Raw genomic sequence first — 22729 nt, forward strand, 5'->3', positions numbered from 1 at the left:
TGTGTGTGTGTGTTGGTATGTAATACTCGGGTGCAGATGCCCACAGATGCCAGGAAGCCATCAGATCCCCACAGAACTGGAGTTATACACAGTTATAACCTGCCTGTGTGAGTGCTGGGAACTAAATCTGGGTCTTCTGCAAGAGCAATATGTACTTTTAATCACTGAGCCATCTCTCTAGCTTCTGATCTTTTAATTACAATACATATTAGATTTCCCATCTTACCCTTCTTTAAATATGCAGTTCAATGGCCTTAAGTATCAACACATGCTTGCATTCACAGTTTATTTTTATCTTTTGAGGTTAGGGCTACAAATCATCCTGAGCCTGGATTACATTAGCCAAGATGACAGTTAGTCCTCCCATATCTGTACAATTTTTCAATGTCAGAAGGCTTCTATATATTTGTTTAAGATGAGGAGGATGACAATTCACTCAACAGACTTAAAGTCCAGATACAGAGATAGGTTCCTATCCATCCATTAATCCACATCCTCTGAGTGGTACTTGAGCCAGACATAGATGGTTGTCTTCTGCTCTGGAATTGTTGTCTTCTTTGTTCTGAGTTTTCTTCCCTGAATATTTTATATTCACAGTAACCAAAACATTCAGAACAAATGCCCTCTCACATCCTATCAGCAGAAGGCTCTGTCTTGCTCTAATTTGGTTGGTTTCTTGGCTTTGGTTTTGCTTTCAGGACAAGATCTCATGAAGCTTGCCTGGCACTTGCTACATAGTGCAGGTGGGCACACGGTTGAGACCAGCAGGCAGATCAGGGTGGCCTTGGATTTCTGATATCGCTACTGCTCCGACTTTCCAACTGCCAAACTTACATGTGTGTACTACCCACGCTCAGCATCTGTCTCATCGAAAAGAACAAGTATTGTAATAATTTTAAGTATTTCTCTTACCTTTTGTTTGGTCTGGTGCTACGACCTTTAATTTGATGACTGCCAGAATGCCTGATGCCACACCACATGGAAAATGATGGTGCGACTGGCGAGCTGACCACAAAGAAGCTCCTTGTATCTAGGAGTATTTGCTTGTTGGGAGGAGAGTATTTCCCACAGGCCCAAGGCCTTAGTGGATCAAGATCTCTACTCCAACTCTTAGTCATGTGGCTTGGCAAGCTCCGGTTGAATCCATTTGTTTGTTTGTTTGTTTCTTCAGTTGCAGAAGTAAATGTGAAAAGACATTTCACTTCTGTAGCTACTGTTCTAGTCGTGCCCAGTAGCTCACACTTGACTCATTATCACAACCTCTACTGCTTTATCTGCCTCTCTGGAGTTTACCTTCTGTGGCTCCACTGCCTAAGCCAGCCACACTTCTGTTTGGGGCATTAGCCTTCAGCTGTTTCCCATTATCTATGATGGATAACCCAAATCCTTTGTCAGAATTTGAAGGAGCCGATTATATGGACCCATCTTTACTGGGCACATTACTTCCTAGCTTTCACCTAGCAGCTCCTTTTAAATTACAGGCACTTAATACCTCACATCCTTAAATGAGCATCACCATCTTTCTTTCTTTCTTTTTTTCTTTCCCTCTTATACTCTTCTCCTTCGTCTTCTACTTTTGTTGTTATTTTTGTTTTTTGAGATTGGATTTCTCTGTGTAGCTTTGGCTGTCCTGGACTCACTTTGTAGACCGGGATGGCCTCAAACCCACAGATCTGCCTATCTCTGCCTCCCCATGTGCTAGGACTACAGGCATGTGCCACCGCACCCTGCTCTATATTTCTTATATCTGTTCTGCTCTCTGCAGGTCTTCTACTAATCAGCGGTTGATGCTCCTTGAGTATTGATACAGACTGGAGCTCCTGCTATGCTAAGTGCACGGCAAATCTTCTCAACATTGACTGACATTATCCCCACAGAACAGGTGAAAAGGTAAAGACTCAAGTCAAGTAGCTTAGCCAAAGACAAAACTAGACCAAGCATCGGAAAGCTTACACTTCGGATCTCAGCCTGACTTCTAACATCACATTCTTTCTATTGCTCTTATCAGATGGGAGCTCAGCTCGGCTTGCTCTCAATTTATAACATCTCTTTCCAGACTTCTAATTTGTCAATTAAAAGTTGCTATAAAGGAGTAATCCTTTGAATGTCCTTTACAAATCTCTTGATTCTTTGACTGACTGCATCTTTCTCTTCATCCGTCCAACTACTCTGGGAACTTTTGAATATAAACTAAACTATGTACCGCTCAATCTCTCTCTCTCTCTATCTCTCTCTCTCTCTCTCTCTCTCTCTCTCTCTCTCTCTCTCTCTCTCAGGTTTTGTTTTATGTCTGCTAACATAAGGTCTCAATTTCTGAATTTTCCCTAAGGCACTGTAGCTTTTTGGCCCACATGAGCCATACCACAATGTTCTCAGGAGATTTTATTAATATTTCTTATCTTGATTTTCTCTGGCTCTTTTGCCAGAGATATGTAGTAGCCTGATTTTTTCTTTTTAGCTTATAGACTATTACAATATCAAAAGGCTTGAGTCTTTTCTTTAGTTAGTAAAATCTTAGGGTCTAGTTTCTATTCCAAGTATAGAAATCTTCCACCTTCTTTAAAGTTTAGACTGTCCAGTGTCTCTTCTAAGACTCATTGCTCTTCTAGTGACTGTCTTCAAATGCATTCTTAGCTTTGGGCTGAAGGAAGTTGTATATTAATAGTTTCATCAACCCAAATTTAAGCTTTAACAACAAGATGAGTAATCTGACTTACTATTGAAGGAACTTTTAAAAATCTAGGATGTGACAGGTTTAGATAACAGTGGTGAACATTTGCTTCTGGGCTCACCAACTGCACTCGTCATCCGCTGGTGTAGACACTGGCCACAGGTGGTCATTCGACATTTAAATAATTGAAAGCAAAGAGCTGAGTGAGGTGCTACATCCCTGTAGTGCCTTAATTAGGAGGCAAATGAGGATAAGATCACTGACCTCTGGACTTCAAGACAACATAGCAAGCTACTGCCTCAGAGTGTTGCTAATTTGCTTAAGATTCAGTTCCTCAGCTGCACCAGTTCCTCGACTGCATCAGGTACATATCAGGTGTTCCGTGGGGGATGTGGTTGTGGCCACCACACTGATCCACACAGCTGGAGAACACAGCTTTTCTTTATAAAAATAATAATCTGCCCAAGATATTGAACAACAGTGCTCTAGAAGCTTTCGGTGGTTTTATTGAGAAACATGTGTGGGATGTCACTAATGGCAGCTGACCTTATATCTATTGAATACTTCTCCTACACGAAGATTGTCTTCAGCGTTTACTCACCTAACAGGACACATGTCGTCCTAATACGCGCTCACGAGCTGGTTAGCCTGTGTTCCTGGGACACAACCTGCAGCTCGGATCCAGCTGCCCGTTTATGTGGTACTGTAACGCGACTTTTAAAACTCATCATTAAAGAAGCAGAAAGAAAAGCAAATGATCCTGAAACAAGTAGTCTACATTTCATGAATTCTGCCAAAAGCTAAACGTAAATCTGTGACAAAGTGTTGCCACCACTCTGTTCCCTGCTTGCACAGCTGGGGCCGACAGCTGCATCACATCAGCCGAGAGGTATTTATTTTTGAAATGTGTGCTGATCTCTTTCTAGGCCCAAAGGAGGAAAATGTCATCTTTGTTCATTTCTGAAGAAAACTATTAGAATTCTACACTAGCTTCAAAGGGAAAAAGCTGTTCCATGGGGGTGTTCTCTGTTTTTCCCTCTTTAAAGGCACCATCTTGTCTTTATCCCCAGTTATAAGACGAATAAGAAATCTATCACCCTCCAAGTCGCATTAGCCTCTTTTCTTACAGGGAGCTTAAATTAAACATTGAGCTGGTATTTATGAACTATGTGATTTTATAATTGCCTTTTGCATATAAATAACTGTGGGTGATAGGGAGATGGCTTAGTGGTTAAGAACACACACTGCTCTTGCAGAGGGCCTGGGTTCAGTCCCAGTGCCCATACTGTGTCACTCACAACTGCCTGTAACTCCATCTCGAGGAGATCTAAACCCTTTAGCGTCCATAGACACCTGCATTCATGTACACACATGTACACACACACACATGCGCACACACACACAGACAGACACACACATGCACACGCGCTCACGCACACACACACACACACACATACACACAGACGGACAGACATAAAGAGACAGAGATTTAAAACAAAATTTAAAAAAAAATAATGTGAAGGACTGGAGAGATGGCTCAGGTGTTAAGAGCACTGTCTGCTCTTCCAGAGGTCCTGAGTTCAATTCCCAGCAACCACATGGTGGCTCACAACCATCTATAATGTGATCTGATGCCCTCTTCTGGTATGTAGGTGTACATACATAAAAATTAAATAAGTAAATTTTTTTTTTAATGTGAACCCCTCATCACAACAGGACCGTTAGAGTCAAGCTTTAAGTCTTATGATGCAGGAAGATATGACCTGAATGGAAAGAATTAATAAACACCTGTTACACAAAGAAATCAACTAAGATTCACAAATGTGTCTCTTCAACAGGAGTTAAGTCTTTCTAGTCTCAATAATATTCTAAATTTTATTTGGAATTGTAAACATTGCTTATATGTGCTTGTGTGTATGTGTGTATGTGTGTGTGTGTGTGTGTGTGTGTGTATGCAATTGCCATGGTTCATGTGTGGAGGTCAGGGAGCCTGGAGGATTGACCTTTCACCCTGTGGATCCTAGTTTGAACTCAGGGCACCAGGCTTCCTGTTCTACCTGAGCCATCTCACTGGCTCATTGGCATTGTTTTACAAAATAAGTACATGTATCTAAAAACAAAATGGCCATGAGGAGTGACTTTTTCTCAGACTTCTTATGGCTCCACACAAAATCACGATATTTAGCATGGCATTGACATGAAAGGCTGTGACTGTGGAACCGAAGGCAAGATTCTGGTCACTGGGCCGGAAATAAGCCTCTGGGGTCTATAGGTAGTTCACGTGAAGACCAGCCACAGGCAACAGGAAACCTCACACATGTTGGAAAGCTATGGATTCACAGCCATGTGAGAAGGGCCAGAGCAGTGCTGCTCTGAGTCAGGTTCCAAGGCTGCTGGGAATTGCTCGCTGACTCTCCAGCAGTTCGAGAGGTCCAGGATGATTCTGTACTAATGCAAAGGGGTCACTCATCTGGATTCCCATTCTCATGAGTGTTCAGTGGGATTTTCCAGAGACTATATAACCATCTGAAAAAGCAAGTAAGACATCCCTTTTCCAACAACCTATCTGTGGAAAGCCATATCTTCAAATATATCATCCAAAACAATGTCACATCAGATTAAATGCTGAGCAAACGTGGATGCAGCTGTTTTCTGTAAAGCCATAAAACAAAGCTGTGCCCTCTAATAAAGTGTATACTGGGGGAATATAGTTTTCACAAAAGCGATAGGCCCATTGCTATTTAATAGTTTATTGCTTTAAGTGGATTAATAATAAATAGGAATGTTCTTAGCGATTACCTGTATCATTAAAAGTTCTTTGGGAGTCCTCCAGTAAGTCTTAAGTAGCCAATGTCAACTTGAGATCAAATGCTTTAAGATCAAGGCCCTAGAATGTACAAACATAAGGTAAACAGCCTCCTAGGCAATAGTTTACTAAGGAAGGGGAGCCTCGCAGAGAAGTGTCTCTCAGATGGCCAGACACTGTTGGGGATAGAACCATGTTTTTATATCCACTCAACTGATTACTCGCAGGATTTTTTTGTTTTGTTTTGTTTTTTGTTTTTTGTTTTTTGTTTTGTTTTGTTTTGTTTTGTTTTTGATGGCTACAAAGACTTACTTCCCTCCACACCACCCCCATACACGAAACCATTCATTTGCTCAGCCAAATATTTGCTGGCTAGCTCTTCCCAGTTGCATATAAATCATTTTGTCGTCATTGCTGTTTTCTTTTACAAAATGGTTACTTTAAGATCTTCTGTCTACAATAGCTTTAAATGAGGATTTAATTTTAATTTAAGAAGATGGCTAGAACTATTGGCAGCCAGGGCTGCCTATAGCTATGGGCTAAGGCTGGCTATGTGGTAATGCCACATGATTATCATTTTTAATTATGTGTATATATTCATATATTAGTGCATTAATATACATTGTTTGGGGGGGTTAGTCTGTTGCCTAAGCTCTGTCTAATATTCCTGGAAGTTTATTGGCTTTTTGCTTTTACCTGACTTAGATTTTGGGATTAATGACACCAGTAAAACTTATATCAAATCAATGTTTTAAATATAACAAAGCAACCACTTTGGGGTTTTGTTTGTTTTTGAGGTCTAGGGGTAGAACACCAGGCCTTATCCATGCCAATAAAGTATCCGACCCACTGAGGTACAGCTTTGGCCACTACAGCGTTCATTTTGATCAAAGATGGCTACTAAAGAGAGTGGAAGGTGTATACATGCACACGCATATTCTTTTGAACAGATATCATCCTGCCTCCTTCTTTCATTAACCATTATCTATTCAGAGAGAGAGAGAGACAGAGAGACAGAGAGAGAGAGAGAGAGAGAGAGAGAGAGAGAGAGAGAGAGAGGAGAGTTCACAGTTGTTCATTATTCTCTATTAACCCTTTCCCAAGTGCCCAGAACCACACACTTGAATGACATATCCTTCTGTGTCCCTGTGGCTTCCCTTCTTTCTGAGGCAGATTTGCCATCACTGCTCAAGGGCCATCATCATTGTCAAACCCTGCTACTGCCTCAGTGGGCCCAGCTTTACCTAGACTCTCCCAAAGACTTCACACACAGGCTACTGTCCCTACCAAAGGGAGAGCAGCTGAGATGTGCTGAGTCCATGGGAACAGAGACTTCCCTTTTTCAGTTCCTCAGACCTCTGTGAAGGGAATCCTCCCTGTATCTGCTCACCTCCTGGCACTTCCTTCTTAATGCTTTCTCCCATCCCACCAAAGGCGACTCATTTTTCAAGCAGCATTTCAGGCTCTACCATCTTGTGATGATCTCTCAGGATCACTCTCCTTCCTTGAGATGCACATACATTGGGTGGTAATAGAAATTACACTATGAGTTTGGTTTCCCAAATAACCTTGAACTTTTATCATTTTCCTACAATTCCCCTTTGCCTTATAAAACAATGGATTTGCATTGTCCTGGGGTCCAAAAGTGAACATTTTGTAGATAAAATTTTGCATGTTTCTCTATAATTGGCCATATTGGGAGCAATTATAAAGCAGAGCTGAGAGCAGGGGAGATGGTCAGCGGCTAGAAGCACTTGCCACACAAGCCTAACAGCCTGGGTTTACCTAGATCCTCTAAACCATACAAAAGCCAGATATAGTGCTTGTGCGCATGTCATCCCAGAGCTGCCACAGCAAGATGGCAGGCAAAGAAAAGGGCCTCCCTCAGAAGCTCATGGGAGAGCAGGACCAACAGCTAATGTCTGTCCTCTGACCTCCACACTTCTGTATTCTATGGCCTGTGCGTGTGTGTGTGTGTGTGTGTGTGTGTGTGTGTGTGTGTGTGTGTGTGTGTGTGTGTGTGTAACGTAATGCATGAACATGTGCTCTCATATACATAAAAATAATTTTTTTAAATATTTGAGAGATGATTATCCTAACTAATTCTGCTTGGATTTTCTGCAAACTGATGCACCAGCCAGGAGAGTTGTTGGTTTGTTGCCCTCTCCTCTGGATATACATAATGGGTAATATTCCCTCAGGTGTTTTCATCCTGTATGCAGTTGTCAATGCTGCACAAATCGGGCTTTCAGAACAGATGTGGCTTAACATCATGACAGTTAGCCCTTTGTCTGCCTTGTCCCTCACCCCTGTCCCAGCCAGGCTCATAGCCCTTCTGCCTTTCAAGTCTGACCTTAGCCACACTAAAACGTTCAGTCTCCCATTCCAGACTCTTGAGTCCTTAGATTCTTCAGAGAGTCCCAGGCCTTGTGTCCAGCACCATACAGAGATAAGACTTACCTGGGTAACAAACAGCTGTGGAGAATATCGTGCTGTCATGCACTTTTGGAAAAAGCTACATTTAGCTAAAAGTACAAAGGAATTACGAACTGCGATACTAAACTGGAGGTTTTTTAATGCTAGTAGGTCCCAGAATCCACAAAGCAAGGAAGATTATGAGTGAGAGCAGATTTTTGTTCTCTTAGCTTCCAGAATGAGAAAATGGGAAAGATAAATTGCATCTTACAGAGGAAACATTGCTTGTGTTTTCATTGTCCTTTGTTTAATTTGCCTCACTTCGTCCTTCTGCAGCTTTGAACTCGGGGATATAGCATATCCAAAACACTGGGGTCTGCTGAGTTAAAATTAAAACATGTGGTTCTTTGTATTCAGGAGAGTCTCTGCTAGGAACTCTGCTTCCTCTTCCTTTAGTTCTGGAGAGAGAGAGAGAGAGAGAGAGAGAGAGAGAGAGAGAGAGAGAGAGAGAGAGAGAGAGAGAGAGAAACCCACTAACAGTATACACTGCTACAGGTGACAGTGTGGCCAGTCAGCATATCTCTGGTACAAGTCTACATGGAAATCTTTGTTACAGGAGAGGTTGGAACAATGTCTGGTTTCTTTATCTGTTTGAGGAATTTTGAAAATAACCAGGCCACATTATGTAACAACAATGTGTCCGTCACCAAGAATTGGGGAGGATTGGTTGCATTTTCTTGGTCATTTGTTTGTTTAATGTGTGGGTATTTTATCTGCATGCACCATGGGCATGTAGTGCCTGTAGAAGATGGAAGAGGGTATTGGATCCTCTGGAACTCGAGTTACAGACAGTTGGAGCCACCATGTGGGTGCTGGGAATGGAACCTGAGCGGTAAGTGCCCTTAACCACTGAGCCATCTCAACAGCCCCTTGGTCTTTCTAACATAAAGGAACAGGCACTTAAAATCAGAATCCAATCTTTTTTTTTTTTTTTTTTTTTGCCAATATTTGCCACAGACTGTCATGACTTTATTGGGGTTACTATGGGCTCCCTATTTTACCTACCAAAGTCAGTCTTGCTCAGCATGATGGTGTGCCCAAGGAACCAAGTCCTGGAAGATAGAGATGTTGTTTCTCCAGGAGAAAAAGTCACACTTTGCTGTGCTGTCCCTCTCCTCTTTATCTGGCCACTGACTTGAGGGAGGTGCATCTACACATATGTCAAGGACAGATAGTGATCTTACAGCTTACGCACACTTTGCTTTTTGGGTCCCATGTGAACTTCTCAAGGTCGAAACCCAGGCCAGTCTGAGACTCCAAGAGAAGCAGTTCCCTGAAGAATGAGCCATAGGAGATTTCCGAAGGTTCATCAAATCTGGGCTGCAAAGCACATGCCAGCTGAGGTTGGGCAGGTGATCTTAACTACCGGAGCAGTTACAGCAATGCATGCCTGCTCTGCACACCACTATGGCATTAGATTCTTCACAGACAGACAGACAGACAGCTCTCTCAGTGTAAAAACACTCCAATCCACATTTCACTTTTCCTTGTTATTGTTGTTTTGTTGCATTTTTTTTTTTACGTTCAAATCTACAGAAAAGCTTAGATAATAATACTTGAAACCCCTCATGCTCATTATTTAAATTTATTCAAAAATTTAACATTTTGGCACATCCTATGTGCTTACATAAAGGCTTTCCTGAACCACTTGAGTATATAAACTATGTGAAACAGAATAACTAGTTCTTACTTTTTTCAGTATGTATCTCTTACAAAATGATCATCAAACCTGAAAGGCATAACAATTTTGTATTATTGATTGCTTATTTTGAAATGTTTTCATCTGAGTCCAAATTATTTTATAATCCTTGAGGTTTTTTTTCCAAATCAAGATCTAATAAAGATTGAAAAACCTTGGTTTGATTATGTGTCACTAGCATACATTTTCTCTTGCTTTAAATACACATTTGTCATTATTAGAAAATGTTATACATGTATACAATGTATCTTGATTATATCCACCCCTGACTCCATTCTCCATTTTCCCCAGGACCTTCCAGCACATCTCCTCAATTTCATGTGCATATTTTATCATTATTAATTAATTAGTTAATTAACCCACAGAGTGGAGCTAGTACTGCCCATATGCACAGGAGTGTTGGGTCATCCACTGGGGCATAGGGAACCTACCAGTGGCCATAGTCATAAAGAAAGATGATTCTCTATCTCAGCAGCCATCAGTAGCCAATGGCTCCTCAACTGGGGCATGGGCTTCATGAGCTACTCCCGGCTGGCATTTTAACTGGCTTGGCATCATGCAGGTCTTGTGTAGGTAATCACAGCGCCTATGAGTTCATGTATGCAAAGAACCATTTTGTGTCCAGTGGAAAGCATTTCACGGCATTCCTCCCATCCTCTGGTTTTTACATTCTTTCTGTATCCTTTTCCGTGATGTTCCCTGAGCCTTGGAGGAGAGTTTATGTAGATGTTCCTTCTACGTACTCAGGGTAGTTTATTCTCACCACTTTGAAGAGTAATACTTCTGTGTTGACCACTGCCCACTGCAGTAGGACTTTTCTCTGACAAAAATTGGGAGTAACACATTACTATGAATATAACATAAATATTTAGATGGTAGTAACTGACATGACCATCTAGAAAAAAACCACATCAATTGATTCTCCACTGTGTCCTATTACTTCTTCAGTCATGGTGTTTTGACCATGTTTATAGTACCAGTCACAAATCCCTCCTATGGAGTAGGCCTCAAATCCAATCAACTGTCACACCAGTTAGCATGTCTTGCTTGCAGGGTTGGAATTTTGGCATGCAGGGCCAGCACTACATGAGACCACTGATGTCCTTTCTCTCTCAGCAGCCTGCCTAGCACCTTTCAGGACTGTGAAAGCTTATCAACTGGAATAATTTCCTAATCAGTTGAATTCTGATGTCCTGGTCCTGGTATGTGGTGTCTTCAGAACTAGGATCTTAGCATCTAGTTGGGGTGAACAATCAAGAGCAATGGTGAGAGTCTGTACTGTTCTGTGGGCCTCTGGGGCCTCTCTGATCAATAACTCGTAGGTTGGTGACCTGTGAAGTCCAGGGACTACTATTCTAAAGACATAGACAAATTAAGAACCACACTGTATTCCTGACAATATTTAATGAAACCAAGACATAAAAAATAGTACCATGTGATCCAGCAAGTACCCTAAAAGGGAAAAAGGAGGATCAAGTGAGAGGGTGAAATGTCAACTGGGCTGTTGGTGTTCTGTTCAGAAAGTTGTCTCCTGTGCCTATGAGTTTAACACTCTTCCCCACTTTTTTCTTCTATTAATATTTGTGTATCTGGTTTTATGTTGAGGTCTTTGATCCACTTGGATTTTGTGTAGGGTGATAAATATGGATCTATTTGCATTCTTCTACATTCAGACATCCAGTTAGACTAGCACCATTTGTTGAAGATTACTTCTATTTTTCATTGTATGGTTTTGGCTTCTTTGTCAAAAGTCAAGTGCCTTTAGATGTGTAGGTTTATTTCTGGGCCTTCAGTTTGATTCCATTGATCCATCTGTCTGTTTCTATGCCAATATCATTTAGTTTTTTATTACTATTGCTCTATATACAGCTAGAAATCAGAGATAGTGATGCTTTGAGAAATTCTTTCACTGTACAGGATCGTTTTAGCTATCGTGGGTCTTTTGTGCCTTAGTAGCAGAGGATTCACCTAGTCTTGCAGCAACTTAATGTGCCAGGGCAGGCTGGTAGTTATAGAGACCCTTCCCCTTCTTTGAGGAGAAGGAGAGGGTATGATAGGGAGGAGGGGTGTTTGATGGGGGTAGGCTGGGGAGAGCAGAGGGGGCTACAATCAGCATATAAAGTGAATAAATAAATTAATGGAGAAAAATGTAAGGTGAAAAAAAATCACATTAGGCAGTGTGGACTACATCCAGAGAGTGCCATTTGAAGACCTGATTTTTTTTCAGATTGAGAATTTTAAAAATCAACATATATGTATTTTGTATTATATATTTTTATTATATATCTATTTTTATTATACATATATATATGATTATTGAACTGAGCTTAAATACAGATGTCCAGCAATCCAGGTGAAGACAAGGTGGGGAGGCAGGCACGGATGTGAAGGAGACGGATGTCAAGCATGACTATAGATGTGTTACAAATTGATGAAAGAAAGCTTCACTTGCTTTTGAGAGCTTGGAATGTGGAATATAGTTCATATAGTTCAGTGGCTCGTCACTTGCCTAGCATTAGTAAGGCCATAGGTTCAGTACCCAGAACTCAAGAAACAACAAAAAAATAAAAAAAGACTTTATATCCTGAGGGTAGGAAAGCCAATGAAATGCTTTAAGCAACTATAACTCACTTATCACAGGAAGATCTTGATGACAGGCGTGTGGGGAAAGGATCTCTTTTGAAGGAGAACAGAGCAGGACTGTAGGAAGCTATGGCCAGGCCAAAGACAGGAAGTGACAGATGCAGTGTTCAGTGGGGCAAGAGGAGGCCTAAATTCCAAAAGATACTTGGGAGGCTAAGAGGCAAAAACAAGCTGACAGGAGATGAGGACAAACGTGAGTCAGAGAAAACAGTCTAAAGCAGATTGGTGCCTGAAGTCTACGTCACGTATCTCATGGGAGTGGTGACTGTCGGACACTCGGATGAACATTTACCTGGACGTGTTTACGTGATCAGGAAAGCAGGAATAAGAGTCTCAGCAGGGAACATAAGGATCCACAGAGGATAAAAAGCTGACACGGAACATGGTGAGCAGTGGAGGGATGAGGGTGCAAAGCAGACACGGCTTCTCAGTGCACACTGGCTGGTCAAGGAACTTGCTAACCAAGTCAAAAGGGTGGGAGCAGCAGGAAGAGCAGGGAGCCCTGTGGTTTTCTTAAATGTCGTGCCTGTGTCCTCTGCTGACCTTCAGAATTTCCTTTCTCTACCCTTAAAACAAACCAACAAACAAACAAAAAACTGGTCAAGACAATTCATCAAGAATGAAGAAAATGTTGTAATTCTTAAACCTTCTACTTTAAACATTTCATCTTTTTAAAATTTCCTTATATTTTCTATCAAATACTATAATCATAAAATCAAATCCTTCCTTGTATTCACCCTCTCATTCTTTTTCAAATCCATAGCCTCTTTTTTTTTTTTTTAGTTGTTGCTACTTATATATATTTCTCGACACATGACTACAGGCTGCTCAGTCTGTATAATCCTACTTACTATGTACCCATTTCAGGGCTGACATTTGTTATTGGACAACCACTTTGTGTGCTTTTCCCTGGGGAAGAGGGTTTCTCCTGCTCTCAGCATTCCTTAGTTGACTTTAGTTTCTGATGTAGAGTTGAGGCCTTACAGTTTTCTTCTGTACATGTTGGGTTGTTGGTTTTGTTTTGTTGACTTGTGATGTGTGTGTGTGTGTGTGTGTGTGAGAGAGAGAGAGAGAGAGAGAGAGAGAGAGAGAGAGAGAGAGAGAGATGGCACCTGTGTCACACATAGGCCCTCAGGAAGAACAACCAGTGTTTTTAACCACTAAGCCAACTTTCCATGTCTGGTCCACAACCTGTAAGTGTGTACGTCTGTTCTCCAGTGCAAGTGTATTTCTGTGATCTTTCGAGGCTCAGAGGTAGAAACTCTAAAGTTTCCCAGGGAGTTTCCTTCCTGGAGAAGAAAAAAAAAACCAGATGAGAGTAAGGAGAAAGGATGAAGAACAGCAGAGAAAAGCCATTGTTTGCTTGCTTGCTTGCTTGCTTCCCACATTACATAGGAGCCAACCCTGCGTGGTGCTGCTTGTGATATTTCTTTCTCTGCAGAAGTTTTGAGGTGAGGAAGAGGAAGTGGCCACAAAGGCAAAAGAAAATCAGCAGAAGCCATATCTTTTCTCCACTGCTCTGTAACCAGAGGGTCTGGGCATCATGCAGCTTAGCACACCACAAGGGAAGCTCAGTGCAGGGGCACGTTCCTTTGGTGAACTGTGATCTGGACACACTAGGGTCACAGAGCTCTTGACCACCATGCAGACATCCTGGGCTTTCACTGAGACATAGATCCATGTGAACTTCACCTGCTACATGATAGTTTTGGTGGTGGAAGTCTGTGGCTCTGCTGCCAAATTCACTTCTTTGCTGAGCAAGTGAGGGGACCCAGTGCTGTCAAACCGCACTTAGACCCCTGGCACAAAGAAACCCGTTAGGGCTGTGTGGAAGGCAGACTCTTGGCTGAAGAGTTTTCATTCCCAAACACATCGGTTGGGGCTTTAAATGCACAGCAGAGTTAATGTGGCACCCGGCACCAGATCACCACACTTGAAATATGACTGCTTTGGCCATCAGTTTCAGGTTATATTCTTTAAAGACCCAGAGTATTAACTATTATTCTTAATTGAGTAGAAATGTTATCATTGCTAAAATGAAACCGCAATAATAAGTTCTTCGTCTGATGTGGAAACAAAGAGCAAGCACACTGACAGCGGGATGTAAACTGAAGTCACTTCTCTGGTCGGATGGAATGAGTTAAGACTGCTCAACCTGAGCAGAGGTGAGGGTGGGCTGGGCTAGGGGCAAAAGAGATTAGCTGAATAATAAAGAAGGTACTCTGACACCCTCAGCCAGCCTTGACCCTCCAAACTCACTAGCTTTCCTGTGCTGATTTGCACTTCCTCCTGTTGTGTAGTAGAGCACTATGGGATGGGAGAATAAGAGCTTAATAGGCCCAGTGTTCCTCTCCACAAAGACAGAGCCATTCATTGTTTGTTAAAGTCTCTCCTGTGAGAGTGGGAGCCCTGGGAATTTAATAGAATTCCCGGAAGCACTGAGATGTGACCTGTAATTGTGTAGCAGATGGGAGGTCTAACACTTGATTTGAGTGTTGTTGTTGATTTACCAGTAAGACCTAATAATGTTTATTATTGGGCCTATAATTATTATTACAGAAATATAATCTGCTAGCAACCAATCAAGACACAGACACCTGTTATATTTTAAAATAGCCATAGTTAACCTGGGGCAGGGCAAATATCCATACCCTAAACTACTTCCCATAGTGGGGCAGGTATCCCATACCTGCCCCAATCCCATGCCATCTGCTTCTAATAATTTCTATAAAGCTACCTTCCATCCATAATGCCAAATACTTGTTAATGTTCTTCATCTGGGCCAAATTTCCATCCACTCTGGCCACATGCTTGTCTTCCATCTAAGCCATGGCGGCCTCCTTTTCCTCTCTTCTCCTCTGGTCTCTCTTCTTCCCAAGATTCTCTGTCTCCCCAAGCCCTGGAACCTTAGCCACACCTATCTCATTTGCCTTGCCCAGATGGCTTTGTATTAATCAGCATCAAAATGCATCAGACCAACCTCCAACACTTGAGAAGAACTTGAGCGCCTTTATTTTTATTTAACTGCCTAGGTTTCCCTGTTTCATATCAAAGCTTTTACTGGGAAGAAGCACAAAAATAATGAAAAACTGATATACTGTATCATTTTCTTTTTAAAATTATTTTCTTGTGTGTGTGTGTGTGTGTGTGTGTGTGTGTGTGTGTGTGTGTGTGTGTGATATGTGAGAGAGAGAGAGAGAGAGAGAGAGCACAGATGAGCACGCACATGAACTGGGACACCTGAGGACACCTCTGCTGTTGAATGTCACCTTTTATCTTGTTTGTGACATCGTCTCTTCTCTGTTCAACACAGTATACAGCAGGCTTGCAGGGCTACAAGCTCCCTCTCTTGCCACAGGAACGTACAGATATGTACTGTCACACCTGCCTTTATCTGAGTTTTGGGGATTCAAACTCAACTCCTCATGCTTGCGTGACAAGTGCTTACCCACTCAGGGTAAAGACTTTCTAACTCTATCTTCAGTTAACACTATCTCAAGAAAAATTCTAAGTAACAAAAATATGCTTTTTATGTGATCTATCCTGTCGATCAGTGGTTTTCAGCCTGTGGGTCACAGCCCCGGAATATCAGATATCCTGTATACCAGAAATTAACATTATTATTCATAACAGTATAAAATTGCAGCTATAAAGCACCAATAAATATAATGTTATGATTGGGAGTCACCATTATTACATAAGAACCTGTTTCAAAGGGTCATAGCATTAGGAAGGTTGAGAACCACTGCTCTACATGGAGGAAGAAATGCTAAGGCTACATCTTACCTTGAAAGACTTACAGTGGGGACATTCTCCTTTTGCCATATCTACTACACACACACACACACACACACACACACACACACACACACACACACACACACACACACACAAACAAACCTTTCTTAGAAGGCCACATCCCAGAAGGTGTGAAAACACCACACCGAAGGGATGCACTGTGCTGGTAAAGGTCCCAGAAGGAACCCTATGGAGGGGCAGGCTTCAGTCCCGTGAGTATAGCTCCCAGTTTCCATAGAAGGAAGACAAAGAGGATCCTGTTTGACAGCTGGTGGGAAACACAGAGCGAGAGGCCCAGGTTCACACTAACTTTTTTTGTTTGTCCATTTTACAGCCCTTTTCAAAATATAAGGATTTCTTGTTCTGAGAGCTATCTGAAATAGGTCACTAACCAGAGAAGGCAAGTGTGATCAATGGAGGGCAGATCTTCCAAGGGCAGCAGTGGGCATCTCCAGCATGACTTCTATAAGCTCACAAGGCACAGAGAGGAACAACTTGCCTTGTTCACTTTGCTGGGTTTGGGACTGTATTTGACTATGCAGTTAGTCTTTAATATTATGAATAAAGGAAGAAGTTAAGTACATTTTGCTAAAACCCTAGTTGTAGTTTCTTGACACGAATTCTCATCCAGTACCTTGTTTTCCCCAGAGGCTGACAAAAAGCCTCACAAGAGCATTAGAAGTAAGTCCATGGGGCTCTCCAACACACATGCCACCTACATGCACCCATTTCATCTTTAGACCACAGGCAGAGTTAGGCCCCAAATATTGCACACACTGGGTGAGGGGATTTTCCCAATCAAGAACATAGCAACTCAGCCTCCACTGCAAGGTGACAGCCCCTAGTACACAGGCAGATTTTGGAGCCAACGTCCTTACAAGTTCTTGTCCCTGCGTACAATGTGGCTAATGGAGCTCGGGTTTGCTCTTTTGAATATCACATGCTTGGTGGGAATGTCAGCAGAAGTAACTGAGCTGAGTGGGCACTTTTTAGTTCCTCTTTTTCCCTCTTCTTGCTCAATACCCTGAGGACATCCTTGAACTTTTCTGTGTATGTCAGCCTGGCACATGGAGGAAGAAGCAGTTCATTCAAACATTCCCCTACACACAGCCCTGCCAGACATCAGAATACGTTGTTATTCTTGGAGCTTGCACACAGGACAGACAGAGCAGCTAGAAGTCAGGGGATCCAAGGCCTGGGCCCCAGGAACACCCACTACATGAGCCTACCCACCTTCCTGCCTTCTTCTGCAGCAACCAGGTAATGACTATGCCCGGCTCTCTTCCCACACATCAGTGCGCAGATCTTGACAGCACAGAGGTATGCCATCTCCAAATGCTGGCAGGACAGACTGCGCTAGCTGAGTAAATGAAAGAACGGCAGGTTCTGATGGAAAATAGCAGAGGAGATGGACATCAGATTCTAAGCCTAAGCCTGCTCTCAGCCAGATGGGTAAAAAGCAGATAAAGATGCAGGGACGTGTCTATCGCTTGCAGGCCTCTTGAGCCTTACAACCTCTGCTCTTGCCACAGAGCCAGAGGCACGACCCTGCTGCCTGCGGAGCTGGGCACCAATGACTTCCTCCATTCTGTCTCTTGACAAATGTGGGTTTGTCCTGATGATGGGGGAGGGGGAGCTACATTCAGTTCCCTTCAGACTTTAGGCTATGGCAGGGCATCGGGGTTTCTGTGAGAGTCCCACGTTGACCCTCATTCTCGAGGAAGGCAAGCTGGCTGGATGACGACTAACAGGTACGAAGCAGCCAAGGAAGACTTTGGGAGTGGCCAGTAACAACTGATTCCAGTTGCCGGCTTTCGTCCTCTTGTATGCACCACTGTGGTTAATGCTTTTGAAGAATGTAATGCTTTTTCACCCTCCTTGCCTCTTTGCTATATTTATATTGAAATTGTTAAAAAGAGAATGGACTTTAGACTCTGCTTCTTGAGCCATACAATGTTTCTAAGCTTCCTTCTTTACAGATGGGTGTAAGGGTAGTGCTGGCCTCATAGGCTTGTGGTGGGGAAAAAGTTGAAACACTAACTTATTGGTACTTGCTATATACAGACTAATTCGTATAAAGAAACAAAAGAGTGTGCTGCCCCACAAGCAAAGGCATAACTAGGCACAGCCTTTCTCTTCCTGCTTGGAGGGGACCTTACTGAGGAGATATACAGAGACCAGCATATACATATGTAAGATGAGACACAGACTTCATTGAGTCTAACGTCCCCAAGAAACTAGCAACAAACAGCAGGTCAAGGGGAGAGAGATGAAGCCATTCAGTCTTTCTGACGCATTGCTTAATCCTTCTACTCAGGGCAATCAGTAATAGCCAAGGAGTTGTAGCAAAGTCCAGGAACACTGAAAAGCTGGTCTCATGTTTCAGAACAGAGAAGGGTGGGAAAGACTTAGTTTCCACAGGTTCAAGTCTCCCTCCTTGTCATTTCCACCCCTTTAACTTCCTTTGGGTTCTTAATCTCTCCCCACTTCCTCCCTCCACTTCCCTCCAGAGTAGCACCTGGGGAAAGGCTAGTCTTGAAAGTTGGTGGGGCCTCACAGAGCAGTTATGCTGACATCTAGTGGCCCTAAGACTAAGTGTACATGGTGGCTGGAAAGTTCTCAGCAGCTTGGATGCAGAGCTGTGCATTTTTGTCTGAATTCAGGCTGGGAGCTGCCTCTGGGGCGATGCTTCCAAGAACAAGAACATAGAGAAAACCTGTGTCTCCTTAGAAGAGTTGGGCTCTCTCTACCGCCTGCGGTTTGGGTGAAGATTGTAGTTTCAACGTGAAGATCTAAGTCTGGTTTGTGTTCAGCCATGTGCCAGCTATGAGTAATGAATAAGTGAATGAAATGTCTGGGCTTTGTTTTCGTTATCTGTAAAATGGGCATTGAGTTAAGCATAGATTTATTAGGTGACACCTCAAAAAAAAAATCTCTTGGCCCAGCACCCAGCAGGAAAGCATTTTACGAGGTTCTACGTTATCTGTCCGCTGCTATCAATGCAGCTCTCAGTACCACAGTAAGAAATGCAGTGTACAAGCAAGTTAGAGACCCAGAGTGGAGTCTCTTGGGTCATCTCGTTAATCCTGTTTTCTACATCTCACCTGTAAATACGTGGGGCATTGAACGGCCTAGTGTTTATGGCTCTGTTTCTTTCTCAGACACCATGACTCTATTCTATGGTAACCAATTAAACTGGCTTAGTCATAAAGCCAAATTCTACACCTTTTCTTGTTATGGATTAGCATCTTCTGAAGCTCTGTACAGCTGCTGAGTGTGTGAGGGTGGTTTGGAATAGCCTCTGCACTGGCCACCAGAGCAAATCAAACATGTGTCCAGAGAGGTGAGAAGCCAGCAGGAAGCTGCAGAAGCCACCCGATATCTTCCCATCAGAAGCTAGTCTGGGAATGCTCTAGTAACGTGGGGAGCCTCAGACTCACTGTCTTCTTATAACTCTGCTAACCAACCTAGTTGCACAAACTGGAAGCCAGGAGAGTTACAAGGCTATATAAGCTCAGTGTATACTTTGTATGATGGTTAATTGAAGTAGGATGCCATTATGTTTCAGGTGATTTATCCCAGAATAGTGACTCATGAGACTCACTAAATATTATGCAAATACATAGGCCATATAGCTAGACTAGCTCATAACTTTAAATAACCCATTATATTAATCTATATTCTGCCATGTGGCTGGTTACCTGACTTCAGGTGCACCATGTCCATCGTCCTCACAACTTGGTGGCGGAATCTTGCCACCCGGCTCTATCCCTGAATCCCTTCTGTCTTCCATATGTTCCACCTCCTACTTCCTACCTGAGCTATAGGCCATAGTTTTTTTTTTTTTAATTGAAAAGTGTTACATCCACACAATTCACAAGAGATCCCTTCTACAGTTAGTCCTAGCTCTCAACCTGATGGGATTCAGAATCACCATGGAACCAAATCTCTGTACTTGTCAGTGAGGGATTGTCTGATTAGGTTAATTAATGAGGAAAGACCTAGCCTAAATTGAGATGGACCATTCTGTGGGCTGGGATCCCAGACCACAAAAAAGGCATGGATCTGAGCTGAGTATATGCATCCATCATCCCTTGCTTCTTGACTATGGATGTAATGTAGCCAAATACGTCATCCTTTTGCCACCTCAACTTCCTAGCCCCAATGGACTATACCTTCAAAGGCTGCTTTTTCCCTCAGGTGTTTTGTTGCAGCAGCAACACAGTAACAGACTCGCTCAGATAATAACCTTGCTGGGACATGCATCCTAGGGACAGGTTAGGACAACACATGACCTTGCTTGAGTAGGTTAAATGTCACCAAGGCCCTTCCCTTGCTTATGACTAGTCGCCAAATACAGCTGATGCTTCCTGGGGTTGGGTAGCAACAAATGGTGTGTTGTTATAAGCATAAAAATCCCAAATGTTTGATTTTTACCAATAAAGATTCAGGATCCAGATGCTGGGGTGAAAATCTGCTAGCTCAGAGAGGCAGAGGAAGCATGATGGTAAAACATAGTTAACATAAAATCTGCCTCTCTCTCTTCTCTCTCTCTCTCTCTCTCTCTCTCTCTCTCTCTCTCTCTCTCTCTCTCTCTCTCTCTCTCTCTCTCTCTCTCTCCTCTCTCTCTCTCTCTCTCTCTCTCGCTCCTCTTCTCTCTCTCTCTCTCTCTCTCTCTCGTGTGTGTGTGTGTGTGTGTGTGTGTGTGTGTGTGTATGTGTGTGTGTGTGTAAAGAGAGACAGAAGGACAGAGGTGAGGAGAATTTGCATGGAACCCAAGGCTGGAGTGAGAATCAGAGATTCATACATCATAACTATTCAACCATATTCATAAGTCAGTCTCAGATTCAACCCAGAAGCTTAACAATGGGAATTTTCTCCATAGCCAGGCTGCTCTTGGGCTCCCCCAATCCCCACTTTCCAAGACTGGGATCACAGACAGCCACGATTCCCATCCATCCCCATCCAGCCTTTACAAAGGTGCTCATGCTTGAGCAGGAAGTACTTTAACCACTGAGCCATTTGCCCAGCCCCATTGTCATAACTGTTTAGGTGTGCCATTCTGCATCATGTATGTTCACACTGTGGTGTGATTGTCCCCGTCCCCAGGAACATTCTAATCTTTCTCAAGCTCTACAGCCTCTGGCAGCCACCCTGCTTGTGTGAATGTTACTATGATGAGTACCTCGTATAAATGGGACAGCATACTGGTAGTTTCTGAGCAACTGGTTTGGTTCTCTGCGTCAATTGTCTTCAGATGTTATGTGATCACATATGTCAGAATTTTCCACCTTGCATACATGAAAATTTGAAATTACAGTGTGGTTATTATTCCTAATAATAGAACTAGCAGTAAGATACCAGACTGCATCAATGTTTGCAAAATATAGAAGTAAATAGAGATGATTCGCGCCCTGGAATTAAGAACAGGTAATAGACTAGAGGGTGAAAAGTGAGATACATTAGATTCAGTGCACACATAAGGGATGTCTAAAAATCTCAGATACGATAAAACAATGAATGGGTGGATGGATGGATGGATGGATTGATGGACAGATGGATGGATGGACGGATAAATGAGAACCCCAAGCAGACAAAGTCATCAAGTCTCATGGAAAGATAAGGAAAAGGGGATGGCTAGGAGCTAAGAGCAAAGTGTGTACCACAGAAAGTGTGAAAGGAGAGCATCATAATTTTAACAGGACAGACTGTGATCCTGTGAGGAGCTCTGTAACACCAAAAGTGAAGGAAGCAGTTCAGCTCCTGCAGAGGCTTGTCACTGTGCCAAAGGAAACAGCAAGAGGTGTCAGGTGGCTACTGAGGGCTGACACTGAACACTGAGAGTGCTCCCTTCAGTGTTCCAAAGGGGAGGAGATGGAACAGGATGGGGTCTGGTAGGAAGGCAGGAGATGAGTCAAAGATGCAGTCCAAATGACCATCTGCTTCTGTTCTGGAACCTTCTAGACCCTTCACTTAATGTCTATTTTTTTAGTTTGCTTAAAACTCTGAATCTCTCACTGAGTAGCAGCTGCCACCTGTCTCTATTTGTTGCCATATGGGCAGATCTCTTGTCTCAGATCTTTTCACATACTGGGAAGAAAATCTCCAGAAAACCCCACAGATGTCCCATCCTCTGCCTCCCCATATTATCTAAGTTTTTAAGGTTTTGTTTTCAGGTGATAAAAAGGACTCCAATGCCTGGGAACACGTGTCAGTGTGCTGGGGATGGTGGGACTAATAGGAAGCTAAGGAGCTAGGAGGAGCAAAGCATCTTTTCTCCATATCAGAGAGTTTCTCAGTCAATACAATTTTTGTGTATTTAGCAAAATGAATTTTCTCCTGCTGTTTTTAGAAAACAATCTCAAGAATAACTGAAAGCTACGCCAACTGGGGGAACAAGACAAATGGAAGAACTTATTCTGTATTATACAACAAACCACCATTCTCACAAGAACTAACTCAGCAGCAAACAGCATATATATGAAAACTTTTTACAATTACCTATAAGCTAATACTTAGAAATTCCTCTAAGATTATCTTTAATTTCATACATTTTGATAATGTAAGCTAAAGGAACTTTAAAAATCCTAAGCAGATGTAGACTAAATTTGCTGTAATAGGTACCATCCTATTATTT

General features: G+C 42.6%; 1 protein-coding gene across 5 annotated transcripts in view; it reads left to right on the plus strand.

The window, feature by feature from the left end:
* Positions 1–22729, plus strand: part of Fyb1 (FYN binding protein 1) — a 124868-nt gene that overhangs the window by 26299 nt on the left and 75840 nt on the right. The window contains exon 1 of one of the 5 annotated variants that reach the window (XM_051150923.1): positions 17195–17352. The exons of the other annotated variants lie outside the window; for them this stretch is intronic. The gene's annotated coding sequence lies outside the window, so the exon portion shown is untranslated. Of the gene's footprint in view, positions 1–17194; positions 17353–22729 lie in introns of those variants that run through there. 5 annotated transcript variants of the gene reach the window in all.

Source organism: Acomys russatus, chromosome 9 (genome assembly GCF_903995435.1).
Source record: "Acomys russatus chromosome 9, mAcoRus1.1, whole genome shotgun sequence".
NCBI lineage: Eukaryota > Metazoa > Chordata > Mammalia > Rodentia > Muridae > Acomys > Acomys russatus.